A 23,268-nucleotide genomic window follows, 5' to 3' on the forward strand; every position below is an offset into this window, starting at 1 on the left:
AAATAGTTCATAGACAGAAATATGGTTCAAAGGAATGAGTACAGTTTTGACCATGTTTTGAAGCAATACAGTGTTTGTTTACATTTACATCACAAACATTGGATTAAAAACAAGTTTATATCTTGGGTTCTGATAGGATACAACAGTTGAACTAAGCTCATGAGGCATTTATAAGTTACAGTATATTAATGGGTATACTGTATATCAGTAATTTATAAGTACAAAAAAAATGCATGTACAGTAGTAACTGCGGATTGCCCATTTAAAGACTTTATGAAGTAGTCCTTGAGAGAAATTGTGGTGTGTGTGTGCATGCTGTCCAACTTTCCTTCCATTTGTTAGGGGGGAGAGCTAGAGCATACAAAGCCAGGCCAATACTGTTACCCACCTGCCTATACACACACGCGCAAACGCACACGCACGGACACACACACGCAGTCCCTGAGCAGCAGTGCGTGTTACTACCCAGGGGCCAAAGTGATCCATGAGGGCTCTAATTCAATCCTAACAAGTAGAATTCGTTTGGATTATCGAGCAGGAACCATCAGGTAGATCAATCAATCTCCCTGACACCTCTTCTCCTGAGAGAGAGTGGGAATACGGGAGAGAGGAAGAGGGGGGAATAAAGGAGAGGGAGAGAGTTTGAGTGTGGGTCTGTGTGAAAGAATGAGGTCAAGAAAGAAAGAGAAACTGGTAATGATTTGAGGAATGTAATATTTTGACTGAGTTGACTGTCTGGGAGAAAAGGTAAGAGTGAAATCTCCAATTTCCAATATCTAAAACCCTGATAATTTTACTGAGACAGAGTGAGAGGCCAGACACCTGCCTTCTGCCATCTGCCCTTTTAAATAACAGATTGGCTGTTAAACACAACCTAGTGCCCAAACTACACCAGGACGTTCTAGACCCTACCCACTAGTGGACATCTAATAAGATTAGATAAGTTAAAAGTTACCCACTGGGCATGCACTGGTGGAATCAACGTTGTTTGCACGTCATTTCAATGAAATTACGTTGAACCAACATGCAATAGACGCTGAATTGATGTCGGTACCCAGTGGGTAATAGCTCCATCTGGCCCTCTAGTCAAGATGGAATTTGTGCCATTTTCCTAGAACTATCCAATAATTTCAGATCTCCACAAGTGGCTAGGAATCGATTTGCGATTGGGCGACTGTGTTTTAAAACAAGTCATTAAAACCTAAACCACTTAAACTCATATTACTATGATCAAGTTTGGGGCATTTCCATCTAAAAGGACCCATGAGTGCCAACATGTGAAGTTCATAGGAGCATATCAATTTGGATTTCAAATGACAGCTAAGAGTCTATATTTTTGAGACATTAATTAAGGCATATGGTCATTTTCATGTAAAAGGACCCATGAGCACCAACATGTGAAGTTCATAGGAGGATGTCAAATTGGGTGTTAAATGAAAGCTAAGTGTCTATATATATGAGAAATTAACACATACACATTATTCAACCATTTTCCAGAAGCAAAAGATTCGATTTTGGGCCAAACAGATGGAAAGGGGGTCTTAGGCAAGATCTTCCAGAAGAAGTCTTAAAACGTATTAGACATAAATTTAAAAAAAACCAATAATGTTGATGTAAAGACCACTGCCTACTAATATCAACACTTACTGTATATTTAGTTTTGGACAAATTACTTGCCTTCTGTAAGTTTAAGAAACATTGTCTTGTGCCTTGTAATTCCGTTACCAAAAACTCACATATCTTTAAGATATTTTCTCATTTGTCTCCCTCATGGGGACAATGAAAGTTCATGCATTAGAAGTAACAAGTAAAGGTAGACCTACCAATTAGTTATAGTGTTTTACTGATATCAAGTTTGTTTATGAAATCACCAAAAAATCTGTTATGAAATTACTGCAATTGAATTGGCTACAATGGAAAATCATAGTAGTCACCTGCTACTGTCTTCCCTTCCACTGGCATACTGTTAGGTTAAAATCAAATCTAATTTTATTTGTCACATGCACCGAATACAACAGGTGTAATTACCATGAAATGCTTACTTAACCAACAATGCAGTTCAAGAAATAGAGTTAATAATGATTAAATAAACAAAAGTTAAAAAATAAAATGAAAAGTAGCACAATAAATAACAATAACGAGGCTATATACAGGGGGTACCAGTACCGAGCCAATGTGTGCAGGTACAGGTTAGTCAAACTATGTTCAGCTCATAACTCTTTTTTTCTCTCTTTCTGTCGTCTGGTGTTCAAAGCAAGACTGAAAACAGTCTGGACTACACTTCCCTCTCATTCTCCATTTCTCTCTCTCTCTGTGTTGCTCTCACTCTCTCTTCTCTCTCTCTCTCTCTCTCTCTCCAGTTAATACCACCTACCCTCTTTCCATTTAGTGTGACGAGCATCTTCAGCCAACCGACCCTGGACATTTGGTCAGTCCATCCTGGCCCGACCAAATCTGAAGCAATCCTAGGCGTCTATATTTCACAAGTTTGGACAGCATAGTACAGTACAGCAGAGCACAGTAGAGAACGGTACAGTACAGTAAAGTAAAGAAAAGTATAGTATGGTACAGTACTATACAGTAGAGTTCAGTACAGCAGAGCACACTAGAGTAGAGTACAGTATAATGTACTATACTGTACTCTACTGTGCTTATACTGTGATGTCCAAACTTGTGAAACATAGACATCTATGATTGTTTCAGATTTGGTCTAGTCTGGACCAACCAAATGTGGTCTTGTTTGGGGGTAGAACTACAATTACAATATAGCCAGTGTGTACAATAACACCCAAATATGCAAAATAATGATATTTGTGTACCTATTCAGGATTCTTCACCATGACGATAATGATATTCATATCCATAATTATGCATTTCTTTATAGTACAGATCAGGGATCCATAATATAATTCCAATACTGTTATTCTGTTACAAGTTGTAAATCCACTTCACCTACTGTAGTTCAATAATCAAGGTTTTAAAATGTTTTTTTACTCAATGCGCCATGTCATAGCTGACAACCCATTCTTTCTGCAGATATATTTAAATCTTAATTCGGAACAGATATTTAACAGAGTTTTGGGAAAATGTGATCTGAGGGAGCTTTTACTGTAATCCTGTTACCAAAACTTTGCATCTGCACAATTCTTCCAGTAAGTGTTTTCGTAAAAATGTGAGTAAATTGTTCAAAGTAGTCCTTGTGCATCGAGTTGTACAGTTTGTTAAACTTTGAAATCAATTATTTTTGTTTTGCATACATTTTAAAGTGAAAAATCTGAGTCAAAGCGTAATTCCGTTATCGTGCAATTGCCCTTTGTGTTATGTTGTTTGAAGAGAGAGGCCTTTGGCCTTCGATTCCCACACAGAGATGCTATGTGTCCATGGCTACCGGAGTTACAAGAGCGAGAGTGGTTTCCATAGTGAGTCGTTAGAATATCACAATGTCCTCCAGAAGTATTAATCTAGAAAAAGTAATTACCATGTCATCATTATTTTCTCTCTTTCTGTTTCTCTCTAATTTTCTTAATCTCTTCCCTTTTGTCTCTCTCTCAATTTGTCTCACTCTTCGTCTCTCATATCTCACTAAGGACGTATGACTTGGAGAAATAGAGGGAGAAAGAGAGCGATAGAGTCGTCCCATGTCATTTCAGTAAGTCATGACACCCACCATCTCAGATCATTCAGAAATTGTTTCTGTACTTAGAAACAGAGAGCATTCCTACACCATTATTTTGTTGAATTTATATTTTATCTCTGTGAAATTAAGGTAATTAATTTACCCCAAATTGGCCCTTTTAATTTATAGGACACACATAATATTCAATAAATATAGTACCCAACATCCAATTTGGACCATAATTATTCCTACCATTGAGTAAAACATGAGGAATAAAATGGTAAAAAGCCACCCACGGATCCTCCACACCTCACACCAATCCCACCTCAACAACCAGTATACAGTATCAGTTCTCTATGTCTTACAAGTAGTATGGAGCTGTGGCTTGGGATATTGCTTCTTCGTTCTACATAATGTATTCCCTGTGAATCTTGTGATCCATTTTGTTGGTCTCGTGTTTATTAAATGTATTACAACATTTTCTTTGCAACTTGGGTAGAACACCAATAGCTTTTGCTCACGATGAAAGTAAATTGTCCAGCCAGTCCATGAAAGCAATTCAACGTGTCCTTCTATTGGCAACGTAATGCCTCAACCAAACACTCTTTGAATTGTCCAACAAATGGCAGCTCTCTGAGGGGGCTATCCCTATAGTGCAATTCTAATACGAAGACTTTTCTTACAAAAATGTTCTAGTGACTAAAATGTGCTGCCAGTGCAGCAGCTACTCTTCCTGGAGTCCAAACACATTAAGGCTCTTACATTACACATAAAACAAAATATAAAACAGTACATCATATAACATTATTACACCACTACATATCTACAATACAAAATTAATAATACCACCATACAATATTATTTCAATGTGCTTGTGTGTAGAGTGCTAGCATTGTGTGTGTATGCGTGTGTCTGTACCTGTGTGTGTCTCTTCACAGTCCCCGCTGTTCCATGAGGTGTATTTTTATCTGTTTTTTAAATCTGATTCTACTGCTTGTATCAGTTACCTGATGTGGAATAGAGTTCCATGTAGTCATGGCTCTATGCAGTACTGTATGCCTCCCATAGTCTGTTCTGGACTTGTGAAGAGACCTCTGGTGTCATGTCTTGTGGGGTATGCATGGGTGTCCAAGCTGTGTGCTAGTAGTTTAAACAGACAGCTCGGTGCATTCAGCTTGTCAACACATTTTTTAAAAAGTAGTAATGAAGTCAATCTCTCCTCCACTGAGCCATGTGACATGTATATCATAAATGTTAGATCCCTGTGTACATTTAAGGCCCAACCGGGCTGCCCTGTTCTGAGCCAATTGTAATTGTCCCAAGTCCCTCTTTGTGGCACCCGACCACATGACAGGACAGTAGTCAAAGTGTGACAAAAATAGGGCCTGTAGGACCTGCCTTGATATAGTGTTGTTAGGAAGGCAGAGCAGTGCTTTATTATGGACAGACTTCTCCCCAACTTAGCTACTGTTGTATCAAAAGTTTTGACCATAACAGTTTACAATCCAGGATTACTCCAAGTAGTTTAGTCACCTCAACTTGCTCAATTTCCACATTATTCATTACAAGATATAGTTGAGGTTTAGGGTTTAGTGAATAATTTGTCCCAAATACAGTGCTTTAAGTATTTTTTAAAATATATTTAGGACTAACTTATTCCTTGCCACCCTTTCTGAAACTAACTGCAGTGTCACGCCTTGGTCTTAGTATTTTGTGTTTTCTTTAATTATTTGTTCAGGCCAGGGTGTGACATGGGTTTATTGTGTTGTCGTATTGGGGTTTTTGTAGGCATTGGGATTGTGGCTGATTAGGGGTGTGTCTAGCATAGGCTTGGCTGCCTGAGGCGGTTCTCAATCAGAGTCAGGTGATTCTCGTTGTCTCTGATTGGGAACCATATTTAGATAGCCTGGGTTTTACTGTGTATTTTGTGGGTGATTGTTCCTGTCTCTGTGTAGTGTTCACCAGATAGGCTGTAATTAGGTTTTCACGTTTCGTTTGTTGTTTTTTGTATTTATTTAGTTATTTCATGTATCGCTATTTTTTCATTAAAGAACATGAGTAACCACCACGCTGCATTTTGGTCCGACTCTCCTTCAACAGACGAACGCCATTACATGCAGCTCCTTGTTAAGTGTTGAAGTAATTTCAGTCACTGTAGTAGCTGACATGTATAGTGTTGAGTCATCTGCATATATAGACACTAAAAGCCAGTGGCATGTCGTTAGTAAAGAATGAAAAAAGTAAGGGGCCTAGACACCTGCCCTGGGGAATTCCTGATTCTACCTGGATTATGTTGGAGAGCCTTCCATTAAAGAATACCCTCTGTGTTCTGTTATACAGATAACTTTTTATCCACAATATAGCAGGGGGTGTAAAGCCATAACACAAGTTTTTCTATCAGCAGACTATGGTATATAATGTCTAACAAAACAGCCCCCACAATCTTTTCGCCATCAAGGGTTTGAAACAGGCTGATTGGTTGGCTATTTGAGCCAGTAATGGGGGCTTTACTATTCTTAGGTAGCGGAATGACTTTTGCTTCCCTCCTGAGGGCGCACACTTTCTAGTCGGCTTAAATTGAAGATATGGCAAATATACAGTGTGTGTTTGGGATTTTGAAGACCATTAGCGACCATAACATTGAAACCATCAGAACTGCTGTAGACAAATGGTTTGCTCGTTCACCAAGAATGGTCTAACTAATCCAGACCTATTTGGAAGGGAATAAATCCCCACAAACAGGGGCCGTTTACTGGACACAGATTAAGCCTAAGAGAAGGACAAACTGAATTTCTTTCATGGAGGACCGGCTTGAATTATAAGGATGACCGCACAATTTATTTTCATCATGAGCAAAGGCTATTGGGTTTCTACCCAAAGTTGCAATGAACATGTTGTGATCCCGTGTGGCTCAGTTGGTAGAGCATGGCACTTACAACGCCAAGGTTAATGGGTCTGATTCCCATGGGAGACCAGTTGGAAAAAGTATGAAAATGCTAAATCTCTCTGGAAAAGAGTGTCTGCTAAATGACTAAAATGTTCAATCCATTTAATAAACACAAGAGATCAGCTAAAAGGGTGTAGCAGTAGCAGGAAAAGCATCACCAGATTCACAGGGAATACATTACGTAGGATGAAGAAGCAATACGCCAAGCCACAGCTCTATACTACTTGTCAGACACAGAGAACTGATACTATATACTGGTTGTTGGGTGTGGGATTGAGAATGATCAGTGGGCAAGTGGCTCCTTATAAGGAAGCTGTGGGGCTCACTTCATTCAACACTTGACCTGTTTGTCTCCAAAGTTTCATGTTTCATTCTGGGGAGTGGTTGCGATACTACAGCAGCAGCCAGTAGAAAGGAGATGTCTCATTCCCCTCAGCCTATTAGAAAGATTAGAGAGCTAGCCCATGGTATTAATCATACCAGAGATAGCTGTCGATATTTTCCAGCACTTAGAGTGAGAACACACTCCATCTCTACATTACAGTGACCAAAGGAACACACTGATCAGTAGAGCTGAATAAATGCACTACAGGGAATACAGTGTACAGCTTCTTATTTATCTCTCTCTCTCTCTTTCTTGAATTTGATATCTTTTATCAGACATTATGAATAGAGAGAGATAGAGAGAAAGTACAATGAAGAGAGAAAGGGAAAGAGAGAGGGGTGTGTGTGCCTCACTTTGTGGGCTATTCCATTACTGAGGTGGTGTGAGCCTCCCCCTCTCCCTCTTTCCTTTTTCTATTGACAGTGGAAAGAATGTGATTCAATACAGTTACTGTATCTAGTCTGGTTGGAACAGAATAGGGTTCTGTGCTAGAACACAGGCAAACTCAATTTGGAAGACATTTTGCGATAGATTACTTCCAAGGCATTTTCATTTTCAAGGCCAATCTGTGAGGAATGCTGACAGTGGTTTGACCTCAGCTGAATGATGGCGTTCTGAGGTTTAGTTGAAAGACCCTCTTTCTCTCCATTCAATTCAAAGGGCTGTATTGGTATGGGAAACATGTTCACATCACCAAAGCAAGTGACATAGATAAGCAAACGTGAAATAAACTTTCTCTCCCATTAGGTAAAAAAAGTACAATGAAGAGAGAAAGGGAAAGAGAGAGGGGTGTGTGTGCCTCACTTTGTGGGCTATTCCATTACTGAGTGGAGTGAATCTATCACTGAGTGAATCTATCAATTCAATTCAATTCAATTTGCTTTATTGGCATGACGTAACAATGTAACAATGTACATATTGCCAAAGCTCACTTTGGAGATTTACAATATTAACATAGTTAATAATAATAATCAATATTCTATCTCTCTCTCTCTCTCTCTCTATGGCCCTGTCTCTCTCTCTGGCCCTGTCTCTCTCTCTGGCCCTGTCTCTCTCTCTGGCCCTGTCTCTCTCTCTTTCCCTGTCTCTCTCTCTTGCCCTGTCTCTGTAAAAAAAGGCTGTCCTGCTCCCCCGCTTTGTTCTAACCTCCCCTCACAGTCCCCTTTCTACTGTACAGGTTTTGCTGTTCTGTAGCTAATGTTAGCGTGGCGATACTGCTTTGCAACTATTGCTTATTCGCCTAAGTGCCATTATTTCATTGGTTGCACAATTGCTTATGAAAATGTTATTTGCTTGTATTGGTAAACAGTTGGTTGTATGCACACGCTACCACAGCACTTTTCATAGTGGCCTTTGCTAGTGTAATGCACTGCCATGGGCAAGCTTCTAGAATATTTGGAGCTTGTACATGCGCAGAGTAATTTATGACCCTTTGGCGCAGGGCAGATCAGATAATCTCTTCAGCCTGCAGATTCAGATGACAGCTTCACAAGGCCAGAGAGAGAGGGTGCCATAAATCTTGTCCTCTTGTCAATCTCAGTAATTATTTTCTCTCTCTCCAGCAAGAGGCTAATGTTTAGGTTCATGTCATTGCTGCTGTGTTTACATCCCTTTATAGACTTGTTATAAGTGTAATGCCATATGCCATTTTATAATGTACATATGTACTGTATATTACATAGTTATAACCCTTAAACTAATACAGTTTACATGTGTGCATATTCTTGCCTTATAGAACCACAAGTCATTTGGTTTAACACGACAAGTAAGATTCCAAGTCATTCCAATCAACATCCATTTTAAAGAACCGAAGTGTGTGTGTGCTTAATTGGTGGTGGTGACGAAGAAAAGGAATAAAAACCCTGAAAGGAGAAGCATCCGCTTTGTTCTTACTGGACATCCTGTAGAGGGTCAGAACCCAAGTCATTATCAGTATTAAGTACAAAGCAGGTGAGGGCTTAGAAGCCAACTACTCAGACGAGCTTCAGCTAGCCGCTTTTTCATGGTCCTTCATTTTGTCGGATTTCTGACCAGCTTCAGGTAGGATGGCTTCATTAGTCGAAGATGACCTGTTTCCGGACCCCAGGATGCAGACGATTTACCCTGCATCCCTAAGCCGTATGAGGCTGCTGTCACCACCCACACCACACACACAAAAAAGCAGTCGCTTCCCAAATGAAGATCAGCTGCGAAGCCCTACACACCTTTCTCATTGTACCGTCGACCAGCCCTGCTCCAGGTCTTGTCTGTGGTTAAGGTGTGACCACACCCACTCCAGTTGGGAGCTGCAGAGGGACTACGAGGAGCTGCTCTGTGAGAGGGAAGAGAGCAGGAGTGCGTACTCTAGGTCCACCCAGCCTGAGTCACCGCCCCGGGAGCACAGCTACCGCCACTGCTGTCCTGACCGTCACCGCTCTTGGCATCCCCGGCTAGAGCCATCATCTCCACCACGGTAGCACCACTGCTGGTACTCCCAGAGTCGGACCGGCTACTCCCCTGAGAGACACTACTCCAGGCCCTCTCGGTCTGAGTGTTCGCCATGTCCACGGGACCACTGGATCCCCCAATATGTTTCGAGGTGGCCCAGCTATTCACCAGATCAATGTCGCTCCAAGCATCTCCGGCTGGAGCTTAATTTGTATCTACAAGAGTGTTGGGAGCACCACCTCCACCCGAGGTGGTCCAGCTGCTCTGCCGACTGACGTGCCTCTAGGCCCTCCCGGCCAGAGAGCGGGAGCATTGAGTCCACCTCTGCTCCCCAGAGTTGTCTAGTGCCCCAGCAGATGATAACAACTCCAGAGGGAACAGTCCACTACACCAAGATATGTATCCCCCTCAGCCAGAGCCTCGACTAGCCATAGTTAAGGAGACTCCCCCTCCAATCGTAGAGCCACAGCCAGCTGTAGCCATGGGGATCATTCTGGTTGCCTTTGCGGAGTAGTCCTCTCCTCCCAGTGGGGATCCCCTGCTAGTTGAAGCAGCCTCTTGGGTGACCGAGGTTCGACTGTCTGCTACCGTTGAACCTTTAACCACGAAGTATCTACCTGCCTCTCCCGACCTTCAGTCTTTGGCCCTAGTTGCAGGTTCACACTGCTCTGACTTAGGTTCCCGGACTCCTGCCATACAGCTAGGCTTCCAGTCATCTGTTGTTCTAGGTCCACAGTTCCCTGTACTAGTAGCCACTATGTTTGTTGCTCTGCCAGGCCCTAGATATCCAACCCAGCTAGGACAAACGTTTGCTTTGTCATCAGGTCTGCAGTATCCTGCCCTGCGCGAACCGCAGACCCCTCCCTTATTTGATACGCACTGTCCTAGCCCGCCAGGCTTAGAGCCCCTTGCCATGCTAGGCCCTAAGTTAGCTGGCATGTTTGCAGGTCTGCAGTCTCCTGCCTTGCTTGGATTGCAGCCACCTGCCTTCATTAGTATGCAGTTGCCTATCACACCAGGTTTAGATCATCCTGCCTTGCTAGGCCCTAAATTCACTGCACTAGGCTCGCTGTCTCCAGACACAGTCAGCGCATAGTTCCCTAGACCGCCAGGCTTAGAGCCTCCTCCCCTCCCAGGCCTCAACTTTGACCAGACGCACACAAGGACTGGACTTAACCCGGTCTGGTCCCTTCACTGCTCTGCTCCTCTGCCCCGCCTGTCCTGCGGGATAAGATTAGGCATGCTAGGACTAAACTCCCCCTTTCAGAGACTTTGGCCCTTTATAGGCCCCCATTAGAGACTGTGCCATTTAGGTTAGAGGCCATTTCGTGGATGTTAATATTTCCATAAGAAATATTGTGGCAGCTGTAAAAAAAAAAAGAATAAGTTATGTTAGTTTGGCTGCCCAGTATAACTTAGTCTTCACTTACCCATCATAGCCCTGCCATTCCCAACCAATCAGAGTACTTGGAAATGCACACATCTGGACACTGCACCCTCCCACTCAGGTCAGAGTGTCATCGTCGTCCGAAGAGAGAATAAGCAAGGATTTTGAGGCATTTTATTGTGGACATAAACACAAATGCATGAATACCCATGCATACAGTGCATTCGGAAAGTATTCAGACCCTTGACTTTTTCCACATTTTGTTACGTTACAGCCTTATTCAAAAATGTATTCAATATTTTTATTATCAATCTACACACAATACTTCATAATACCAAATCGAAAACAGGTTTTTCATTAAAAAAAATCACATTTATTAAAAATAAAAACAGAAATACCTTATTTACATAAGTATTCAGAATCTTTGCTATGAGACTCAAAATTGAGCTCAGGTGCATCCTGTTTCCATTGATTGTCCTTCATGTTTCTACAACTTGATTAGAGTCCACCTGTGGTAAATTCAATTGATTGGGCATCATGGCACGGTGGCCTCCATCATTCTTAAATGGTTGAAATTTGGAACCACCAAGACTCTTCCTCTTCCCTTGAACCTGATCGAACATTTCTGGTGGGATCTGAGTGGCTTCGGGACAAGTCTCTGAATGTCCTTGAGTGGCCCGGACTTGAACCTGATCGAACATTTCTGGTGGGTCATTGAATATCCCTTTGAGCATGGTGAAGTTATTAATTAGGCTTTGGATGGTGTATCAATACACCCAGTCATTACAAAGAAAATGTGTCCTTCCTAACTCAGTTGTTGGAGAGGAAGGAAACCGCACAGGGGTTCCACCATGAGGCCAATGGTGACTTTAACAGTTACGGAGTTGATGTCCTGAATGTCCATAACGCTTTGTTTATGTTTTGGGGAAATCCAACACATCACTGAGTACCACTCTTAATATTTTCAAGCATAGTGGTGTTTATGGGTATGCTTGTCATTGGCAAGGACTAGGGAGTTTTTTAGGATGAAAATAAATTGGAATAGAGCTAAGCTAAGGCAAAATCCTGAGAAAAACCTGGTTCAGTCTGCTTCCCAACACACTGGGATACCAAGTTACATTTCAGCAGGAAAATAACCTAAAACACCATGCCAAATCTACACTGGAGTTTCTTACCAAAACAAAATCAAATGTAACTGAGTGGCCTAGTCAGAGTTTTGACATAAATTGTCTTGAAAATTTATGGCAAGACTGGAACATGTCTGTCTAGCAAGGATCAACATCCAACTTGACAGAGCTTGAAAATGTATACAAATAATCATTTGCAAATATTGTACAATCCAAGTGTGCAAAACTCAGAAAGACTCACAGCTGTAATCACTGGCAAAGGTGATTCTAACATGTATTGACTAAGGGGTGTGAATATTTCTGTAAATGACATATTTCTGTATTTATTGAATTTTCAATAAATGTGCAAAAACAATCTAAAAACATGTTTTCACTTTGTCATTATGCGGTATTGTGTGTAGATGGGTGAAAAAAATATTTAATACATTTTGAATTCAAGCTGTAACACAACTTAATGTGGAATAAGTCAAGAGGTATGAATACTTTCGGAAGGCACTGTAACTCTCTCACACAGACACAAGGGTAAGGCTGTGACAGTCATGAAATTTTGGATGACGGTAATTGCCAAATGACGGTAATTACCGTTATAATAGTATGTGCCAGAGGTGTGGACTTGAGTCACATGACTTGTCCTCGAGTCAGACTCGAGTCACAACTTGCCTGTCTTGACTTGGGCTTGACTCGGACTTGCCTGTCTTGACTTGGGACTTCACTTGGGACATGAATGCTAAGACTTGAGACTTACTTGTGACTTGTAAAACAATGACTTGGTCCCACCTCTGGTATGTGCTGCCATAGAAATAGAATGAATACAAAGGGAATCCCCAATTCGAGTGTACACATAGGAGCAAAGCAGGAAGTAAAATATAGTGTCCCTATGAATCTACCAGTCAAATGACCAGGGTTAGAAATTCCAAGCCCGTTCTACCCAATATATTTCTACACGTTCTACTGCTGCATTGTGATTGTGAAGCGCGTTGCCTGGGAAACCAAATAATTGTTTGCTTGTTTCTGCAAGGAGCAACAAAGTTTCATTACATTGTTAAGAGTCCATGTTAAGGCCGAAATGGACTCAACCGCACGAATGCCCGGCCTTCCTGTCTTTTTGTTACTACGGTCATTTTTAAAATTGTAATGAACCTTTATTTAACTAGGCATGTCAGTTAAGAACAAATTCTTATTTACAATGACGGCCTACCAAATGGCCTCCTGCGGGGACTTGGCCTCGGATTAAAAATGTTAAAAATGTAGGACAAAACGCACATCATGACAAGAGATACAACACTACATAAAGACAGACCTAAGACAACAACATAGCATGGCAGCAACACATGATAATACAACATGGTAGAAACACATGACAACAACATGACAGCAACACAACATGGTAGCAGCACAAAACATGGTACTATCACTTTGTATAATGACGGGAACAGGTGCAGGAATACAAACTTTTTTTTTCTTTTTCCATAACCAAAATAGAGTACGTCCTGAAAATAAAGGTGACGAATCAGGGATGTAACCCAAATAAAAGAGCGGAGTGTAAACCTGTAATAAATACACGGGACGAGACCCGTAATAACAAGTGCACACTAACACAGTATGTAAACCGTAATACAATGTACAGTAAACGTAGCATGAAAGCTGATACCGCAGAGCACAGGTACTCACAAGACCAACGGACATGGAACAATAATCGACAAGGACAATGGGGAAAAGAGGGCACAATTATACACATACTAATCAGGGGGAATAGGAACCAGGTGTGCGTAATGAGACAAGACAGTCCGGGGTTGGTGGTGATGATCGAGTTCAGTGACGCCTAAAAGGCGGTGACGTAGACCTCCGGAGCTGGTGAACAGAGTGAGCAGCAGTACCGGGGGGATCCGTGACAGGTACAAACATTATTGGGCAGAGACAATAGCACAAAGGGCAAGAATGTAGAGACAACAATACATCATCTCTGTTTGAATGAAGAGATGGCGTTAAAACTGTCCAGTTTGAGTGGTTTTTGCAGCTCATCTCAGTCGCTAGCTGCAGCGAACTGAAAAGAGGAGCAGCCCAGGGGCGTGTGTGCTTTGGGGACCTTTAACAGAATGTGACTGGCAGAACGGGTGTTGTATGTGGAGGATGAGGGCTGCAGTTGGTATCTCAGATAGGGGGGAGTGAGGCCTAAGAGGGTTTTATAAATAAGCATCAACTAGTGGGTCTTGCGACGGGTATACAGACCAGTGACCAGTTTACAGAGGAGTATAGAGTGCAGTGATGTGTCCATTAATAAGGATCCGCGCCTTTTTTTTTCAATTTTTGCCTAAAATGACATACCCAAATCTAACTGCCTGTAGCTCAGGCCCTGAAGCAAGGATATGCATATTCAAATGGTACCATTTGAAATGAAACACTTTGAAGTTTGTGGAAATGTGAAATGAATATAGGAGAATATAACATATTAGATCTGGTAAAAGATAATACAAAGAAAAAAACAATCGTTCTTTTGTATTTTTTTGTACCATCATCTTTGCAATGCAAGAGAAAGGTCATAATGTATTATTCCAGCCCAGGTGCAATTTAGATTTGGGCCACTAGATGGCAGCAGTGGATGTGCAACGTTTTAGACTGATCCAATGAACCATTGCATATCTCTTCAAAACTTTGTAGCAAGACTGCCCAAATGTGCCTAATTTGTTTATTAATAACTTTTCATGTTCAAAATTGTGCACTCTCATCAAACAAATAGCATAGTATTATTTCACTGTAATAGCTACTGTAAATTGGACAGTGCAGTTAGATGAACAAGAATTGAAGCTTTCTGCCAATATCAGACATGTCTATGTCCTGGGAAATGTTCTTATTACTTACAACCTCATGCTAATCGCATTAGCCTACGTTAGCTCAACCGTCCCGTGGAAGGGACACTGATCCCAAAGAAGACAAGGAGCATTGGTGGCAAATCTGATGGCCGAATGGTAAAGAACATCTAGCCGCTCGAGAGCACCCGTACCTGCCAATCTATAAATTACGTCTCCATAATCTAGCATGGTTAGGATGGTCATCTGAATCAGGGTTAGTTTGGCAGCTGGGGTGAAAAAGGAGCGATTATGATAGAGGTTATATTATTTTCATGATGTCTTCATCTATAACAGATGGTTACATGCTTATACGGTAATTGTGCCAGCCCTATACAGTGGATACAGTTACCGGGAGACAGTTACCAGGGACTGGTTCTGCAATATAAAAGTGGAAAAGGCATGCGGAGCAGTTCCATTTGCTTGGAAAAGCACATCTCTTTTAATCAACAAGTATGACACAGAGACCTCGCCTGCTCCATTTCCCAAATAACATTTAATCTGCCCAGGGAGGGAGGGAGAGGGATAGAGAGATGGGTGGGGGTAGACAGAGGGATGTGGAGAGAGGGTGAAAGAGGAGTTTCGAAAGAGAGGGGGAGGAGGTAGAGAGAAAGACAAAGCAAGAACGCTCAGTCATTAGCGTGTAGCAGTCAGCAGCCAGGAGCAGGTAGTCTGGACAGGAGCGTCAATAAGACAGAAAGAGGATATAACATTGTTTCAGCCTCCATTCTCACAGCTCAGGAACAGCAGAGAGGACAAGGTCAGCACTGTTCACTTCTACACCAACTGTATCTATCTCCCCTCTCCTCGCCTCTCTGACGGCTTCAGAACGCCCACTGTATCCATACAACACCACAGGACTCCTCATCTAGGCTAGACCATATCCCTGTGTGTGTGTGTTTGTGTGTGTGAGTGTGTGTCGAGTCTCTCTCTCTCTCTGTTTATCTATTCTAATACAGTATGTCTGTCTGTCCCCCTCTGTTGTAAAGCCAATTGGAGACCTGAGTGTGGTTCATATTTCTGCTCTCTAATAAAGCCAGCAGTAAAGACATTTGAGACAGAATGTAGAAATCAGAATGATGACCACAGCATTACCATTCCCTCTGCAATCATGGAAATTGCCTTTCTATTAGCTTGGCAAACCTCCAGCACACTTTATCCCCATTACAAACACACACACACCCACACGCACTCGTGCAGGAAAACCTACAGTGCGCTCAAAGCGACAGGATGGGATAGGTTTACCCCAGTCGTAGTTTACCCACCTTGAGACAGATCTCTCTGTGAAGCCCCACCACTGCCTGAATCAACCCAACAACAAAGAAGAACAGCTCTGAGAGTACTACAAGGAATCTACACTCTGGCCCTACCATCACTGTAAAACACAAGGTATATCCTTGTGTTTTCAGTGTGTAGTGGCTCTGTCCTTGTTGTTAAAGAGACACCAGTGGCCTGCTCTCTCTTGCTATCTTATCTGCTGTGCTATAACACACAAATAGTGCTGTGCTGCAGTGTCACCTGTTTTCACAGCGGAGTGATTGTTGTTTTAAGGACACACACACACCGTGGCTAAGCCGCTTTAGGTTGCTATCTTAACACCCTGGCGGGAGAGGGGAGAGAGGGGAAGAAAAGTGGAATGGGAGAGAGAGAAGGCTATTCCAGCTGCCAAGAGCATCTGTGGATTGGACTGGACTGAGATGTGGCTTTGTCTGCTGTTATGGTATGGTTGACTTAATTTACTCCGGCTATCAGGAATATTTGTGGGGAATCTTGCAGGAAAGACCCCTCCCTCCCAATCAATCGAGCAGACCGAAAGTTGGAGAGAGTTCAGACTTATCCAAAATGTCACACATTGTGAAGAGTTTCAATCGCCCATTTCTTTATGTATCGGTACTCTGTCCCACAGTTTCTTTAGAGAATAGTTACTTGACCGAGAAGTTAGTTATTTCGCTCTGCCTCTTCTCCTCTGGACCACTGTCCTTGAGTGAAGTTGAGGTGAAAACTTTCAAACCTTTTCACAATGCATGGGTGGGTCCGCGACTTTCCACCCGGTCCGATGGATCCTGAAGAGTTTCTGGGCAGACAGATTGAGTGCCTTGGGTAACTGTTCTGTCAATCTTCAATACTTTCCATTTCAGTTAAACACCAGCAGATAACCCCACTGTCAAAATCAGTCTGTGAGTGTTGACTGTGCTAACAGCACTGACACTTTTCTCAAACCAACATCTAACTGTCTGACTGACTGAGCACCCTTCTGACTTGACAGAAATAAAAAAGCTTTTAAGAAAGTATCCAAATGCATAATACTTTTTAATATTACGATTCAGTGAGCAGTTTGTCTGCCAATGAGGCAAAACAAATTAAGTTGGTGAATTAAAATGTTTTATTATTTCTCTTACTAAACTGCATCATTGGCCAGATCGTTAACGGTTCACTGGGTCAATTCAATACCCAACACCAGTGAGCTAGCCATTCTAACAGATGGTCTGCTGGCCACATCAGACAAGACAGCCATCATACGTCACACCCCCATGCAAATGCTCTAAGAGAATGGCAGTAATTGGCAGACTAAGAGAGACAGGGAAAGAGAGAGATAAGGAGAGGATTTTTTTTTTTTGGAGAGATGCTCTTCAAACATCAGAGTCTGTAAAGTAAAGATCACTTCAACTGATAAAATAGCAAATGATTGGGGGAGAGAAAGAGATAATGAAAGAGAGGGGGAGAGGCAGAGAGGGAGAGAGAGCGCAAGAGAAGGAAAATGTCTGTCCATTTGCCAACTCCTAGTTGTTGATATTTCTCCACTACACATGGAAATCACCTCACCGCAGAAACATAGAACAGCCCCTCTGTGAAAATGAGAAATTCCTTTAAAGTAACCCACCAGAGGTCATTTCTTATTCTAGATAAGAAGGTTCCTCCTCCAAAGAATTGCATATATATTAAAGTATATTAATGAATTGGGGGTGGGAAGGAACGTTGCTTCTGGTGGGTTACTTTAAAGGAATTTCTAATTTTCACAGAGGGGCTGTTCTATGTTTCTGCCATGATTTTCATCAAGGGACACGAGAGAGAGAGAAAAAGAAGAGAAGCAAATTACATGTGCTCAACTAATGAAATATTGCACAGGATGATATGAATCACTGATGAGTCCCTCTCTGGAGATTGCATGATGTTAACAGTTGGTGAATGTAAATTGCTCACTCCTTTTTAAATGGCTTTTGCGACAACTTTTTTGCAAGTGATATTTCATCACAATATTTCAACACCTGCCTTTTCTGTAGCTCTGTTACCTCAGTTTTTTTTAGTAGAGGGGATGTTTACTGGAAAATAATGTTTAGCAGAGCAGGCCTTCTATTCTAAATGAAGGAGATCTCACATTAGTGTTAGCAATACAGCAGTGTGTCATGTCCCCTATCTGTATAACACAGCCCGTCACTTAACAACAAATAGGGTACAGACAGTGTCAGTGTAGCTAGCTAACATGCTAACCTTATCTAGCTAGCTAATGTTATCTGTTGTTGCTGTGTTCTTTTTCTACATCATATTCAAAAGATTAGCCAACTGGCTAGGCTATGACTGGTTTAGGAGCTGGATTTGTCATAAGCATGTAGGGTAAACTTTGCCACACATGGAAACCAGTATGTTCGACTTCGGAATCTATTGGTATTTTCAAAGTTTTGTAATTTTCCATAAATTGCGGGCGCAAATTTGCAATGGAAATAGTAATAAGAGGAAGCTCTGGTAATATGGATAACTATTGAAATGTTAAGAGAAATGCATTCCTCTCCATTGTAATAGACACGGTCCAAACTTAGGCTGCTGGTAGGCTGCCTAAGTAGAGGCTGCTGGCAGGCTTCGGCTGCAGTAAAGCAAAGCCAAATCAGACCGTGCTCATGGTTCTCACAGGGGAGATGAAATGATAGAGACTGTTAATTAAACAGCCATCACTAACACAGAGAAGCTGCTGCCTATGTACAGACTTGAAGTCATTGGCCACTTTAATAAATGGATCACTAGTCACTTTAATAATGCCACTTTAATAATGTTTTCATATCTTGCATTACTCATCTCATATGTATATAGTGTATGTTATACCAATGCCGCTCTGTCATTGCTCATCCATATATTTATATGTATATTTTCTTATTCCATTCATTTACTTAGATGTGTGTGTATTAGGTAGTTGTTGTGGAATTGTTCGATGAGATATTAGATATTGCTGCACTGTCGGAACTAGAAGCACAAGCATTTTGCTACACTCGCAATAACATCTGCTAACCATGTGTATGTGACAAATAAAATGTTATTTGATTTTGATGATAGTGTCACGATCGTCATAATGAGTAGACCAAGGCGCAGCGTGAGTAGAGTTCCACATATATTATAAACTGAAACTCACCAAAACAAAACAATACAGCACAAACTAAACTAACCGCTACTGGTGTGCACTCGGGCAACTAAATATAGACAAGATCCCACAAACACAAATGAGGAAATGGCTACCTAAATATGATCCCTAATCAGAGACAATGATAAACAGCTGTCTCTGATTGGGAACCATATCAGGCCAACATAGACATACAAATAACCTAGATGACCCACCCTAGTCACTATCACACCCCAACCAACATAGAGAATAAACAGCTTACTATGATCAGGGAGTGACAGATAGGTTACATTCACTTTGCTCATGATGCACGCCGCGAATGACATGCAATAACACCCTGAACGCATTGGACACGGAACACTACAAGAAAAATGTAACAGCATTTTTTATTTTCTTTCGCGGGTGCCTTTTTTTATTATAGGACAGACACTTGTGGTTTTTAGATGCACTAATCAAAGCAGTGAAGCTTGTAGCGAAGCAAAAATTGAGTGGTCAAAACCATTCATCTTGGGCCGAAGGGGGAAGCGGGTTACAAAATGCAATCATATCATTCTTTGAATTATACCACCAATAAAATGGTAATACATTTATTACCATTTTATAAGTTGTATAATTCAAAGAATTATATGATTGCATTTTGTAACCCCAAACCCCATTTTTGTAATAATAATCAATTAGCTTTTTAGAACGATAAACTTGGATTAGCTAACACAACGTGTCATTTGAACACAGGAGTGGTGATTGCTGATAATGGGCCTCTTTACGCATATGTAGATGTTCCATTCAAAATCAGCCATTTCCAGCTACAATAGTCATTTACAATGTTAACAATGCCTACACTGTATTTCTGATCAATTTAATGTTATATTAATGGACAACAAAATGTGCTTTTCTTTCAAAATTTCTAAGTGAATGTTCAAAAGTTTAGGGTCACTTAGAAATTTTGAAAGAAAAGGAACATCTACATATGCATAAAGAGGCCCATTATCAGCAATCACCACTCCTGTGTTCCAATGGCACGTTGTGTTAGCTAATCCAGGTTTATCATTCTAAAAAGCTAATTGATTATTAGAAAACCCTTTTGCAATTATGTTACCACAGGTGAAAACTGTTGTTCTGATTAAATATGCAATAAAACTGGCATTTAGACTAGTTGACTATCTGGAGCATCAGCATTTGTGGGTTTGATTACAGGCTCAAAATTGCCAGAAACAAAGAACTTTCTTCTGAAACTCATCAGTCTATTCTTGTTCTGAGAAATGAAGGCTATTCCATGCGAGAAATTGCCAAGAAACGGAAGATCTCGTACAATGCTGTGTACAATGCAAAAAAAAAAACAGATCTCAACATCAACAGTAAAGAGGCGACTCCGGGATGCTGGCCTTCTAGGCATAGTTCCTCTGTCCAGTGTCTGTGTTCTTTTGCCCATCTTAACCTTTTATTTTTATTGGCCAGTCTGAGATGTTTTTTTCTTTGCAACTCCGCCTAGAAGGCCAACAGCCCAGAATTGCCTCTTCACTGTTATCCAATGGATTATGATACATTTCTGGTAAAAAAAGTGCAAAAAACTATTTTAGAACTGCTTTCAATTTATTTATTTGAGTTTATTTGTATTTTAAGCTCATTAACAAAGCAGAATAACTTTGCAGCTGTTTCTGATTAATAAACAATGCAATGCTGGTGGGTGGTAGCATTCCCTTTTTCCAAATTTTGTTACATTACAGACCTATTCCTAAATGGATTAAATAAAACATTTTCCTCATCAATCTACACACAATGCCCCGTAATGACAAAGTGAAAACAAGTTTTTAGAAATGTTTGCTAATTTGTAAAAAATCTAAAACAGAAATACCTTATTTACATAAGTATTGTGTGTCGATTGATGAGGGGGGGGGGGACTATTTAATCAATTTTAGAATAAGGTTGTAACACATTTCTATGAAATGATAAGTGTACTTTCAAGTGTTTAACATCACAGAATATATTTTACACATGAACATATGTAACATGTAAAATAGAATGAGACTAAATTTGCAAGATCTTTGAAGATCTCTTGCACATACGAACATAATTCTGTCCACTGATGCTTCAGACGTCAGCTTTCTAGAAATTACATTGGTGAAAGAAAATGTCTGATGTGCAAAGACATACATCATCACATGTAAAATATTTCACATTGTGGTCAGTGAAGTTTATGTTAGGAACTCAGTCCTGCCAGTGATCAATTGTCAGGTCTTAATTCGGCAGGGCTCACTGTTAACCACCAAGTGAATAGACTACTTATCCCAAAAGAGGAAGGAGAAAGTTGGCGAGGAAGTGGTACAGGGGAGGCATACCAATTTTTTTAATGGCCTTTTCACTCACAGGATACAGTAGATCATCCCCAGAAGCCTTTTCAAGGGTAAAATCTGCACTAACATTGTTGATTTGCTGTTACCCTAAGACAAGACGGCCCAACTCTCCCCTTTGTAAATGGTGGTTGTGTGACTGGATTTGGAGCTGTAGCCTGGCCGTGAGTCTGGGTGGTAGATGTAAATGAGGTCCTGAACAATCATTCTGATTCACATGTAAAATAGCCTTTGAGTGACTAAAATATCAGCCATAATATTTTTGGGGTATAGAAATAGTAAAAAAATGGCTAACTCCCAGGAAGTTTGAAAAACAGGCTGAGTGGGTGGGGAGTTTAAATTCACAAGCTCGCCTTGACTGACAGCTCTTTGAAACACCTACAGTGGTTGCTCAACTAAAAGTTTTGAGATTATGCTGCGGGATTTAGAGGTGATTTGTGGTTTAGTACTGTACCCTGCGTCACTGCATCACTGCTTCAGACCAGCACAAGGGGGGAGTTAGAGCACTGATTATGCTTACTGGAAAAGACATTCAGAGGTCAAGACAGCGCTGCTCTGAGACAAGCATGGGACTGGTCTTGATAAATCAATGAGATTTTGATTTTCCCTGAATTTCCATTTGGGTATTGGTTAGACTACAATTAGGGTGTGGAAAAGTTTGGATTATTTTGCTCTTACTGTAGTACTTTAGCTTACTCCCGAACGGTCACGTTGTACATCGCCATTATGGGGTTTTAACAGGACAATAGTCTCTTGCCAAGGAGGAGGGTAGGGGAGAATTGTATTGTCAAATGTTTTTCTTAGTTAGGTTGGCTGTATCACAACCGGCCGTGATTGGGAGTCCCATAGGGCAGCATTCATTTGGCCCAGCGTCGTCCAGGTTTGGCCGGTGTAGGCGGTCATTGTAAATAAGAATTTAGAATTTAAGAATTCTTAACTGACCTGCGTAGTTAAATAAACTCTGAGGTTTTCATTTTTATTGGAATAGAAACACCATAATATTAATCAAATTAATTATGCAACATTTCTTAAAATCAATCCCATATACTGGTCTTACAAAAAAGGTTTTAAATTCTCTAGTACAGCCAATATTGAAGACTGTCAAATGCTTCTCAAAGATGCCCTCTGGTGGTCAAACTAGCACTAACTAACATTAATTGAACAATGGCTGACAAATAAAATAATGTGCCATAGAATTCTGTGGCAGCCCGCAAGGTGTTTTGTCAAGCAACTTAGATGCAGTGTTGCAGTAAAATCATCTCAAGCAAATTCGTTGATCATTTATACATCTCACATTTGACCTGTCTCTTGTGATGCAGTTCACAGCAGCACTGACAGATGTGTTGACTTGACAACTGCATCAGAATTTTAAATGACCGTTCTCCCATTCCACGCAGGTTGAAGACCTGGCTAGTCAGTAACTAGCTAACACCAGACACATATGAAAGGGGAAATATGTACAGTAAGCATATTTGCCATAGATGAATAGGGTAAAGTTTTAATAATATTTGCTAATACCCTACTGTAAAATTTGGGCCCCAGTAGAGTAGCTATCTAGCTATATAAACCACACTCTTCTGCAAACACGCAGTCTCTGAGTTGGTTAGAAAGCGGTACATATTTAAATTAGGTAAGAGAATATTATGTTGCCATTGGTGTTTGAAAATGAGAGTTAGGGTGTTGTCAGTTCCAATTTCATGAAAAACATGATTTGACTGTTCAATTTTGTTTAACAATATACAGTATCACATATTACAATACATAGGTAGTGCTTGTAAGTACACCTATCAAGGTATAG

General features: G+C 41.0%; 1 protein-coding gene across 3 annotated transcripts in view; it reads right to left on the reverse strand.

Moving 5' to 3' along the window:
* The window catches only part of LOC112249405 (carboxyl-terminal PDZ ligand of neuronal nitric oxide synthase protein), a 239,935-nt gene that overhangs the window by 122,510 nt on the left and 94,157 nt on the right, over positions 1–23,268 (reverse strand). Inside the window, exon 1 of one of the 3 annotated variants that reach the window (XM_024419273.2) lies at positions 10,806–10,919. The exons of the other annotated variants lie outside the window; for them this stretch is intronic. The gene's annotated coding sequence lies outside the window, so the exon portion shown is untranslated. Of the gene's footprint in view, positions 1–10,805; positions 10,920–23,268 lie in introns of those variants that run through there. 3 annotated transcript variants of the gene reach the window in all.

This window comes from Oncorhynchus tshawytscha, linkage group LG01 (assembly GCF_018296145.1).
Source record: "Oncorhynchus tshawytscha isolate Ot180627B linkage group LG01, Otsh_v2.0, whole genome shotgun sequence".
Taxonomy (NCBI): Eukaryota; Metazoa; Chordata; class Actinopteri; order Salmoniformes; family Salmonidae; genus Oncorhynchus; species Oncorhynchus tshawytscha.